The sequence below is a fragment of the Gallus gallus genome, chromosome 13 (genome assembly GCF_016699485.2).
Source record: "Gallus gallus isolate bGalGal1 chromosome 13, bGalGal1.mat.broiler.GRCg7b, whole genome shotgun sequence".
NCBI classification, from domain to species: domain Eukaryota; kingdom Metazoa; phylum Chordata; class Aves; order Galliformes; family Phasianidae; genus Gallus; species Gallus gallus.
This window is the reverse complement of record NC_052544.1, coordinates 3875310-3888342: the sequence shown is the minus strand read 5'-3', so window position 1 is coordinate 3888342 and position 13033 is coordinate 3875310. Positions and strand designations below refer to the sequence as shown.

General features: G+C 35.9%; 1 protein-coding gene across 6 annotated transcripts in view; it reads right to left on the bottom strand.

Moving 5' to 3' along the window:
* Positions 1–13033, bottom strand: part of SLIT3 (slit guidance ligand 3) — a 526297-nt gene that overhangs the window by 430412 nt on the left and 82852 nt on the right. The gene's annotated exons all lie outside the window — the stretch shown is intronic.

The window sequence follows — 13033 nt, the reverse complement described above, 5'->3', positions numbered from 1 at the left end:
TACAGAAGCTTTTCCAAGAACTGTGAAAGTCAGCACTGTATGTTGCTAAGATCATGTTTTTTAGAAAAAAAACTGTTTACAACAGTTACAACTTTGAGATTCCTTATTACAAACATAGCAGGCTGGGTGGTCCTGGTTCACATTTTCAAAGCTGTCAAAAGCAATAAGCTCCACTAGTAACTTTTCATTAGACTGAAAAAGATTATCCATCTTCTATGAAAAGCAGACTACATTTCTCTTTGCAGGAAAAGCAGCGTACAAACTGGTAACTCATGTTTTCAGTTCTCCATATAAGAATCCTTACTTCTCTTTCAAGATCCTTTTATATGGAAAAATATGTTACAAGATGAATGATAGAGCTATTGTGTACTTTATACACAGGTTTCCTTTGTATGGGAACAAATTGTTAACACGCAAAAATAAGAATGAGGAACAGGTTTTAAATTTCAACATTTTCCCAAAGACAGCATGATTAAACAGAAAGATCTAATACCATTCATATATGCATTAAGGTCTGAGGTCAACTCTCTGCATCATAGAGAAAGAGGCAGAAGGGTGAGCACCAAACAAACAGGAGGAACAGAGAATCTTACTAAGAGAGAATGCTTATTGATGGCAGTGCCAATAGGCAAGCCCACAAACACAGGAGTAGCAGATGTCAGCTAACAGACAATCCCTTATCTCAGTAGCATGTACTTATAAAACCCAACTACATGCATTCAGGGTGGCAGCTTATATCTGACTGTCCCAGACCCTGACATGTACCATTTCATATTTTCTTTTAACTATAATTCAAATAAATGCAAAAAGGCTTAGTCAATGCACTTCAAAACACAGAGACACTGCATAAGATATTGCAGAAGATATCCACTTCTCAGTTTCTGCAGTGCTTTGAGTTTAATGGTCATGCTCTCTTATTTCAAATTGTAAAAAAAGAAAATTAGGAGTTCACACAAAATCTTTGAATTTTTATATCTTCAAAACTCTAACATTATGTGGAAAAAAAGTGGTTACTGTCCAATTATTGTTCCAAAGCCTATGCGAGAATAATTGGACTTTATCCAAGGAACCTATAGAATTTATTGTAATATCCCTTGCTGTCCAACACTATTTATATTCAAACAACTTTTGTGAAGACAATAAGATAGACATGGTGAAGATATTATCCTACACTAGTGAGTAATCTCTCCCGCCCAGCACCGGAACTCTATGAAGAAAGCAAAATGTAAATCCTAGTGTGACATCTCCAAGATGTGTTGCCCTTGCTAACAAGGCTTAAAAGCTCATATTAATCAAACTAACCATTTCCAGAAGTCAGAAATAGCTGTGAATAATTAGCTAAACTTGCAAGTGGAACTACCGTTGCAATTTTTACCAGAAGAAACAGAGCAGTGCTCCTATTTATCTGCTTAATAACTTGATACCAGCCCAGCTCACCACACCTCTCCATATATAGTAAAGAATGCTTCTGTGGCAACATGTTGCTCCTTCCTCCCTGGGGCTATATGCCAAACAGCGCTATTAAAATATGAAGACAACCATAATCATCTTTTGCCTGAAATTAAACTGGATGCTTAACAAAGGATGCATCTTCCAAAGCTAACAGAATGAAGACAGGGGAAATAATTAAGTGGAACAAAGAACACGCTGCATATTCAACATAAATTCAAGTGCTTTATCACAAGCCTATGGGAATGACTTACCTAAAGTTATTCAAATGATATTTTCATCACTAGTAAGCCATAAGGGGTAACTGGCCACAAAAAATCCACTGTTGTAACAGAAACTCTTATCTAAAAATACCTACTTTCTCTGATAATTACCTCCGATTCATTTTCATTTTCCCAACAGGTTATCAAATGCAGAGGTCAGTTTTTCCTGACACACCTCAGTACCTACAGTTTGTATTTATCTCATGTGCCTAATACACTGCATCACATCCATCCCACTCAGAATAATTGAAGAGAAATAATATGGACACTTAATACAGAGAGCACAAGTAAGAACCCTAGAAATCTCTTTTTTTCCATGTGATTCTCATACTATAACACCCTGAGGAAAAGAAAAAAAAAGGAATAACTGGAGATCATGTCTATACAACTGGAAAAATAACACTAGAGTTAACTATAAGCCAATATGAATTCATTAGTTCTATTCTATATGGAAGGCTGCAGCTTGAGCTGAGCTTCAGCTAAGTGGATATAGATAACTTGGAACTGTGCCAGAGGAAAAGGGTATACTCACATGACCAATGACAGAAAGGCTGCAGGACCTACATATGAATATACATATTGTTCCAAAGGGTGGGAGGGAGAGGGAAGAGAGGTGTTAAGTACTTTGAAATCATCATTGCTCAGAAATGGGATTATTTAAAGGCTGCTGTGCTTAACAGCATGAAATTCAGCCAATAACATTCATGAAATTTCTGAGACTATATGCAATATAATCAATCAAATACGAGAAAGCTCACAAAAGCAATACCCTTTTGATAAAATTATTTAAGCTAAACAAAGCTCATCCAAATTATTCCAGACCACTGACGAAGCAGTTCTTACCCAACAGCAACATAAACCTTGAAGTATTTCCTACAGTCCCTGAATGAATTCTAAATCTACAAGTGTTTTGCTTAAGCAAATAACCCTATAAATCTTCATCAGATATAAAAAAAAAAAGTGTTAAAATCAAGCAAACAAGCCACAGAGAAGAAGTTTAATGTTTAAAGCTTCTGATGTAATGTTAAATGCTAATCAGCTATTCCAAGCAAATTATGGTCACATTGTAATGGAGTGTCATTATTCCATTTGCTTTGTAACCATTCTTTCAGAAGCTTAAGAATTCTGTGGTTACAGAACCTCTTATATACATAAATGAGACCCAAATTTGTTTTTGCATGAGTTCTTATGGGTCAGTGACCTACTACGAAAATGTTTTTGATGAAACCAGGCTCGTTTATTATCATATTGTTAAAATAAACCTCGTTGCTGTGCAGCCCTGGTCAGAAGTACTAATGCAAACCAAACCCAGTTCACTGAAGCATGCATCCTGCGTTCATGCTGGCCATCCTTTGCCTCTCTTGCACTTTTCCTGTATTTGGATTCCTCCTGTGCAGACCTGTTGACGGAGCTGCTAATAGTTTCCTCAAGAGAAGAGGTGCCTTTTTTAATTTATTATTATTTTTTAAATGTTTACAAAAGAAAGGAAAGGTTCACCCTTGAATCAGCAATAACAACAAGTTTGCCTGCCAGCAGTGGCTGACTAGTATCTAATTGTAATTACATGCTACAAACAGACATAGTAACTTCAAATTTGAGGATATTAGTCCTCTAGGACTCTACAGAATGTAGTAATGGGCACTACAATTTTCTGAACTGTATGCACCCAATTGAAAGAAAAAAAAAACACCAAAATAGGGGGCAAATTTATACTTCTTCAAATAATAAATGGTCTCTCATACAATTTCTCATTTCAGAGAAATCTACCTTATTCATTGAACAGTCCCCAAAGAATAGAAAAGGGAATGCTACCGTATTTTAAAAATACCATTTGTAAGAAAAGTGTCTTTCTCATGTGCCAGGATGCACATAGTATTAAACCCACTTTTGATAGTAATGGAGCAAGTTATACAAAGTTGATGCTGGACTTCTTTCCTGAATTCATCTGCTACTACTTATTCAGCCCTAGAAATTCAAGCATAGAAATCACAAGATTTTGCGGCAAAATGACATCCTGCCATATTTTTAATGGTGTAGTACAAATGGTCAAGATAATTTTCACTTCTCTCAAATGACCACTAGAAATCTCAATTATTTCCAAACAACCTGTATGTGTGACAAACACAGTTTATTTGTGCAAAAAGACAACTACAAATTCCAATGCTTGATCTAATACTCAACTAATTTCAAGAAAAGCTAATGCAAGTTATGTGCCTTAAGAAAAAATGTAAAAGCATCAAGATCCAGATGTCTCTTATCCCTGAAGTAACACCATGGTCAGAGTGCTTTACATAGCTAAGAAATACTGTGTTTTTTCCAGTATACAACATCAGTGAAGTATGCCTCCAGAAAAGCCTCAAACAGTTTTTTTTCATTATTAAGCCCTTCTTAACCTTTTACAGTTTCCCAGTGACATTTCTTAAAATTGTCCAATCTTTTCAGAATGTGGTTGAAACTACTTAAATTCGTCGAAATACAAATGCTGCCAGCTGTGCTAGGACAATGAGCAGGACACCGACTTCTGGTATAAGCAGAATACAGACAAGGTTTGGCTTCTACAAATTGCTCCATAACTATTAGGTTGTCGTTGTATTTTTTTTCCCCCCCGGTATAGTCTTCCTGCACTAGAGATCTGTGTTTACTTTCGAACCACCATGTCTCCAAAAATGTGGACACAACAGAAGTGCTTATACAGCGTGCTCACTGTTCTACAATTATACAGATCAAGTTCTATTCTTGAGCCTAATATATTCTCTGGATTTTACCCATTTGCCCATAAAAGATCTTCTATTTTGTCCCTGAAAAACAGCTTCATTTGTCTACTTTCAAAGTTTTAGCAATAACTCATCTCTATGGTACATCTACTGAAGAAAATCAAGGAGTTTTTATAAAACTTTAACCACTTTTCAAGTTTGTGGCTCCATTACTGCTACACAAATGCGTTTTTTAGAACATACATTATCCTTACCTGCACTTGGGACAAGATATCTTTTTAGAGTTGCAAGGAATTGTACTACCATTTAGAAGAGCTAACTACTACTTAATAGAATGCTTTAATGGACTAGAGCCATGCAAATCAACACAACACATTGATGGACTGAGAACACCATTAAAAGCTGAAGATTCTCAATGAAAGACTAAAATTAGAAGTTGTGCTAAATATGAAACCATCAAAATTAAAAGGGAAAATCAATGTATTTAGGATTTCCAAAATAATAAGGTGTTTCAAAAAGTTCAAAGTATACTTGTTTTGGGATGTGCACTTACTACTCAACCAATAAGTGAAAGTTGACTGTTTCTGTACAGTACCATCCTTTATTAGAAGAAATACAGTAATAGTATAGTTTATAATAGCTTGTAAACAATATAAATAACAGAAAACACGTTATTACTATTCCGGGAATCTGCATTACATAGACCATAGTTCAGTATTTCCTTCAGTTTTTAACTGCTGGGAGAAGCCTGCTCTATATGGAAATGTAATTAAGTGAAGATTTTATAACGTTCCTTTCCAACAGGAACAATTTCTTTGGACTAGCACATTTCTCAAGAAAGCTACCAACTTTGTCCATGTTTTTGTTAAGTAAGTCTTATAGGAAACAGTATTTCCTTACAGGTGATTTGACAGCATTCCTTTCAAGTCAGATTTTTAAAACGAGCTTCTTAGTGGGGGGCAGATGTTAAATACCCCCTGATCTGGACATGAAAAAACAGTGAAACTTCCTGAAATGTCTCAAACCAGTCCACTGAAAGGGAAGACATTCCTAATTCCTCAGTCTCAGGCAGCTAGTTCAGTACAAGCAAAATAAAATTTGAAAAAGATGACAAACAGTTCAAATTCTTGCAACAGATGAGAAACAAAAAACACCCAGTAACGTAACAGCTTGGCTGAGTCAGACTTACAGTCCATCCAGATCAGTATCTTGTTTCCAGCAGTAGCAACATGCGGAGGCATAAACTACAAGGGCATGCATGACACTCCTCTACCAGCTTTGCTTTCTACTTTTTTTTCAGCTACTCTTAGCTGATAAAGGTTTTGCATTTTTATGAGACCTCAACAGATCTGTCTTGCACAAACCCAGCCAGCCTTCTGCTGAACATCTGTGAACTTCTATTCTATTCTTTACAAGTTTTAACATTTTGGGATGTTTTCCCCTCTTTTCCCCCACTGATCAGCTCTGAATGGCAATTACCATAGCATTCCAGAGTCACTCAACTTCACAAGGTCCTCCATGTGGGCATTTGGATTAAACCTGTCTATGAAACAGTTTTTTGGAAGACTAGATAAGCATGATGGAGATGCATGACTAGATCTCAGCATCTCTGCTAGCTGACTTGATCTTTACCACGCAGGCTGTTTTTACTGATACCTCTAACAGCATTGAGTGGCAAATTCATACAAGTTCTCTAAGAAGGAAGGGACAAGTCTTGAAGTCTTGTTCCTAATCAAGCCAGTTCTAAAAAGTTTGTCTGTATGGAAATGATATATGTGGCTTAGAAAACTGATAAAAATTTATCTACCAGCAGTGAGCTCCAATATTATATTTAGAGAAGTGACCATCAGCTACAAGAATGAGTTATAGTCATTCCATTTTTAAAGTGAAGGTGTTACTCATCCCACAAGCACAGAGACAATTCTTTCCCCTTTCAAGAAAGGAAAGCTATTGGGAAAGACAGAACGTGACTTAGCTACAGACAGAAATTGCAGAAGAGCTAAGTTACTGCAAATCACACAGTGTGGAACAACAAATCACTTTTTGGTCTAACATGAAAAGATAGGACAAGGTAGGAGATTGTAGCATGCAGACTAACATGGTGTGGTGCAATAAACATGGAGGAATAATGAGAAAAAGGTAACAACAAAGACCAGTAAAACCAGTATGAATCCAAGTCCCAAAAAGAAATGCAAGGCAGCATACCAACAGATGCTCAAAGAACTGCACAGTGCCATGCGAGGATGCAGCACATTGCTGATGAACTTGCATACAGCCTTGACATATTCAGGGACTTTATATTTTATTTCAGGTGAATATTAAACACTAAGAACTTTTGCTTTGCCTCTGCCACCAAAGCCAAACAAGAACTCCAATGCAACTCTCATTATGTCACTTTAGGACAGCACTTCTTCAAGACTAACACAAAAGGCAGAGACAGGGAGTACCGTTTCCTGTAATCTGTAGAAACAGCATGTGCATACCAGTAAATACTACTAATGATACTGTGGAGATTGTTTCTTCCTCTAGCCTTAGGGTTCTGAAGCAGGATTAAATTATGGAACACTTTGTGCAAAAGCTTAATGAAGTACTTCATGAATTTGGAAAGCTGATATGTGAGTATCTGTTGATACTTTATTGCTAACCAAGGTCCAACCATCATGCAGATGGAGTAACGTGGTCACCACCTAAGTGGCAAAAACTACATCTTGACCACTTGGAAAACACACTATGAAAGAAAAGCAAAAGCCACTACAATTCTCAAAACAAATATTAATGCTGTACCTATGCAAGTTAAATCAAATAGTCGCTCAAAATAAATCTGTCCTTTTCCCATTTATTTTCCGAGGAATTGTCTGGAAGGAAAAAATCAAGCCAAATACTAAACACTGGTGAGTAACCAAGAATGGCAGTGACTCTATCCTAGGAAGATCCTGCAGTACAGCGTACTCCATTCTCCACAACTGTGCCAGTGGTATCAAAGAATAAGACCAGTAACACCTCTTCAAGATACTGCACCCAAACATTCTACCTCATCACACTGGAATTCCTAGTGTCAACAGTCCCAGACGCACTCCAGTAAATGACAACAGTAGACTTCTCTTGAAAATGCAAGATTAAAAAATGCCTTTTCAGATATCTGTTACAGAATTCCCTCCCCTCTCAACCCAGACAATTTTTCAGATGTTAAGGGCAAAAACATGAACAAATATTAAAAAAAAAAAAGTCTTGAACTTGCAGTCAGGAGGCCAATGGCATCAGGAGCTACATATTACCAGCTCAAAGATGCAGGCAACACAAAACATAAGTACTAGCTATTCTTCAAATCAGGAGAAGAACACGTCTGAAGATGTCAAAAACTGAATATCATTTTTTTTTTTTAATTCTTTCTCAGCCCTATCAGAGTGGCTAAGCTTACAACTGGTCTTAGAAAGTGATTTCTGCCATTTACAGAAGTTTACTTTGTTGACACACAGACCTGAATTAGATAGTATAGGTTCATCTCGCTCTACTGACGATGCACTGTTGTAGCAACAATTCCACCCAGGATAAACACAGGTTTTGACACTTGCTGTACACACTTCCTTATAAGTCAGGGGGAAATCTTAGTTATTACACATAGATGACAAGATGAAATCTTTTCCTCCCAAATGCAAAGAAGGCAACTTTCAAGATGCCTCAGCTGACCTGGATTACCATTCCTCTCCCAATCTGAAGGGAAAAGACCCTGTGCGTAGAGCCGTCCCAAGAGCAAAGCACAAAAAGGAGGGTGTTGTTTTGCGCTCCTGGAGCATCTCATGGTCCTGAGAAGTTTGGTTGCAAACCAAGTACTACCTCAACCTACACACAGCAGTTTGAGAAGGAAGAAGGAAGTATGCAAATAATGAAATTGATGAAGTATCAGCTCACAGCTCTAAATCCATTTGACTGCAACCTAATTCTCCTGCATTTCCAGAGAAACATTTCATGATTACCGATCTCGAACTGGATATGTTATCCAAAATGTCATAGGGAAATGCTGACAGAAAACAATAAAGCTTCTTTCTGAAAGGTTACATTCAAACTGTCTTTCATATTTACAAACCCATATGGCTTCATAAATGAAAGAAGCATCATGTATGCAATTCCAGAAATACCTCTAAACTGCATGCACTGCAAACCTCGTATAAACACCATAGATTTGTCTATGCTGCCAAAGATTTGCAATAAGCTTTTGTTTACAACAGCAGAGAACTGTCCAATGCTTTTATTGTTTTGCCTGCTCTGAAGCACTTAGCAAACCTCCACTCTTCCCGTTAATTATGGAAGATGCTTTTTGTATCACATGATTTATTTAAAGCCTACTCAGTCTCAATATATGAAATCCAGATTGTGAGGCATCTCATTACAATTCTTCTCCTTAGCATCTTTGGTCGCTAATACAAATTTGACAGTACTATGACAAATAAACTCACTTCAATATCCTCAACCAAGCATTGAGGAAGCAGCTTACAGAGATGCAACACACAGTAGTGTCTCTGCTGTTAAAGGTCAAATACAACTTCCATTCTGACGTCAGTCTTAGCACATACAAAACCAAAACCATACACATATATGCTACGATTAAAATTTGGTTCTAGTTTTTGGTTTTGTTTTTTTTTTTTTTTTAAGCTAATTATTTTTCCCAACTTTGAAAAGATTTGATTTGGCCATGCTTATACATTTTCCCCACTCCTTTAAACAACAAAAACACAGTTTTAGTGTTTTCAGATGTTGAGATCTTTTATGCTAGCTAAAGACACTAATTTGAGTAGAAAGAACCAGCCATCAGCCAAAGTCCAGCCTTTTGAAGATAATACAGCTACGTGACAATTTCTGGCAGTTGGCTATGGAAAAGTCAGGATCAGCTGGTGTCTTATATCCTGCCTCATTTTTCACATAAAAGTGTGACATCTGGCTCTGGAAGAAATTTCAGTTCATCTTTTAGGCCCACCAGTATGCCTCTTTCCTCTTGCTCCTCTTTGCATATGAAATTTTGTAATAATTTTATCTTCACATTTTACACATGTTAACACCAAAGCATATAGTTAAAATGTCAAAATTCAAAATAAATTTGGGTATAGTTCATTGTCAGTACAGAATTACGTTTGGAGGGGCATATGCACACTACTTCAAACCACAGAAAACAAAACCAGAGAAGATCAAAGTCAGACCCTCTTATGCTTAACTACTAGGAAAAAACTGCAGAATGGAAAGAGGAAAAAAAAAAAAAGAATTAGTATCTGAAACCTTCTGTACATCAGTAAGTGATGCTCTAAAATAGTTACATTTTTACTGGCAAGGAGGGCAGATGCCAAATTTACAGCTGGCACTTCTAAGTTTTAGCAAAGTATCTTCATAACTTAAATGCTTACTGAACATATGCATACGTCTGTCCTGCAAAGTCTATTAGTCATCAAGGTATGCTTCGTCATACCTTTTCAAAAGCAGCACTCAGGAGAAAAGCAGCTAACAAGCCATGGAGGAGACATCCTGATGTCATTCTATACCTCAGACATATAAGTCTGCGTTAGCACATAAGGTCTACAAGCATTATAGTTTCTCTGCACTGATATTATACTGCACAAGAGCACAGATATTTGGAACAATTAAATCTATTAATACTGTATTAGCTGCATCACTAGCTAACCTGTGTGTTTTAGAGCAAAACTACTGAAATTACTTGGAATAAAGCATTCCTGGTTTTCTAATGTGCTGAGCACCAGCGGATATTCTCAATAATTCTGAATCTTAGAACTCTAAACAACAACTTCCACAAAAAACAATAAATTTCTGTAAGAGGCAATGGTAGAAGAAAAAAAAAAAAACAAACAATAACCAACCACTGCTTATTCTTCAGCTTTTCCCTGTAAAATTAAAGAAGAGTCAATGTAAGAAGTGGCTTCTACCCTCCACACACAATTTCTCATCTTTGAACTGTCTGTTCTTTTGCCATACCCTGCATTACGTGCTTCCCTCAACCAACACCACCTGACTTTATTAAGAATATATGATTTCTTTCAATATCTTGCCCTGTTATTTAAATCATGCCTTTAGATGCTCCATCACTGTTGTACATATTAATCTCCCATTTGAAAGAAAAAAATTAGAACAAGTTATAAACAGTAAGACCCAAGTAAGTGGAGACATATCATTACAGTATTTATGGGAGCAATAGTGAACAACCATGGAGATATTTTATTCAAGATTTACTTCCTGTTATGCAGAACCATACCATACAACACATTCCACAAACAAAATTGCTAATTTACTTCATTAATACTGATGGATTTGTTTCAATATCCACACACGTGAAACTATACTCATCTAAAATAATATCCACCTAAGGTTATGGTCTGCGCCCTTTCAATCAGTTCCGCAGAGGAGTGTGGGAACAATATAATTCAACTGTTACTTTGAATAAAAAACTTTTGTTCCTGGCAAAATACCATACATCAAAATTACTCCTGTTTTAAAGTCAGACTCAATGCAGCTGCTTTGTTTCAAAAAAAAAACTTAATGGTTACTTTTGCATCCATTCCAATAGATCAAAAACGAATGTTATTCCAGAATTGAAGCAATATATGCAATTTTTATTTGTTATTTGAAAGAAATTAAATGGAAAAAAGCCAATTTTTTTTAATTCAACCATCATACTTTCTTCATTAACATTTTGCAATGTTTGACAATACTAAATAAAATAGCTTTAATATTACCTAAAATGTTGCAATTTAGCCTTTATAAGTTATGCCAAACTTTCCACAGTTCGTTCTCCTAAGCCTACTGAGTCATAGCAACAAAATAAAATAAAAAAAAATATATCAGATTTATAGTTCTGTCCTAAAAATGATTTAAGCTAAAACAACAAAAAGTTGTGAGTTTCCAGGCCTCCCTTTCGTACTACATTCATTTAGGAAATATTTTAATGACAGGCAATCTTAAAAGAGAAGCAGAGAGAGTGTGTTTAACAGGCCAAGTTAAAGAGTTCAAAAAAAAAAAAAAAAAAAAAAGAAAGGGAAGGAAAAAGAAAGGGAGAGAAAGGGGGAGAGAGGGAGACTTTCCAACAACACATACTCAAACAGATGCTATTAAAGGTATCATATTTCCTAACTTCTGGTTTCACAAGATGCATTACATTCATTTGGTAAGAGAGCAGGCTCTACAGAAAAGCAACACACTAAGAGAACACTTCAGTATTTATCATTTCTGGTTACTGATAGCAAGTCTGACTCCCAGACTTTTTTTCAGAACTCATTTCATAGTTTAACTAAATTTATCTAATATAAATATATGATAATTACATTAAACTGAAATTTGGTAGTTAGGGTACTGACTATCACAGACAAGGTATAACCCAAACAAGCAGTTTTCTGCAGCATCAGGCTGTGCTCAATTTTGAAAAATGAAGGAATGTATATTGATATATTTTGTCTCCCCCTCTCCAAGAAGTGTGAAATGAATCAGTCATGACAGAACTCTTGCCCTGAGAGGTTTTCTAAATAGAATATAGGACCAGGAATTGGAAAAGTGGCTTGTAATTAGAATTTAAAACTCATCCCCCTTACTGTTAATAAAGTGAGCTTTGTAAATGAAGAAAAAACCCTGAGTTAATTCATTTTTAAAAGATCAGTACAACAGTTAAACAACTTAAATAAAAGTCTAATCCTGAAACCATCCGAAACAGCTTTAGCCCAGCATATGCTCAATACTCCAGAGTTCTCTTGAACAATTTCTAGTGTGATCTTAACTCTTTAAAGCTACTTTGGAGAGAAAATCAATTAGAAAAGTCCAACAAATGCCTTGCAGATTATCAAGCATAAAAGAAATCTGCTTCTCCAGTTATGAAAAAAGCATTCCAAACCAGCATGCTACTTCTTTACAGTCACCTACAAAGAGTAATTCCCAGAAGTATTTCAGTATTACAGAAATTCAGTTTTTCTCCTATAATAAACAAACAAAATTAACCTAGCTTCATGACAATGCTTCATGACCCAATTAAGAGTAGCAATTTGAAAAAGTATTACTTTTGCATTTACTGATATTTAACTTGGCTCTCCTCAAGGCTTGTAGTTTTCTACAAGCTCAATTTTGCATTAAGACAGTTTTTATATTAATAAATTGTATCTATTTTGATTCATCAAAAGCAGGAGCAATCTAACTGTCTAGTTCCCTCCAGCAAGTCTAGCATGATACCCTGGAATCTACTGGTATCTACCAGTGGCACTATGCAGTCTTAAATGAAATGAAGCTAATAAGAAAATTATGACCAAAGGCAATTCCAGAAATACTCTGGTTCTCAGAGAGAACAATTTTAACTTCCATTTAGAATCTAATCTAATTAAATTTTATTTAACTTTATAAATAGGGATTCTAAACAAATCTTTCTTCATGTACATACTACTTATAAAAGTTGCCAGGATAAAGTTCTTTCAACAATGTTGTCCAGACTCCAGTGTCAGTGACGATTCTGATTTCCTTATTGAGTGGTTGTACATGTTCTTTCAAGCAGGAGCTATCATATAATATCAAGTCAACTTTGTTTAAGAGTACACTTTAATTCAGGAAAGTACTCAGTTTCATTTTGGTTTG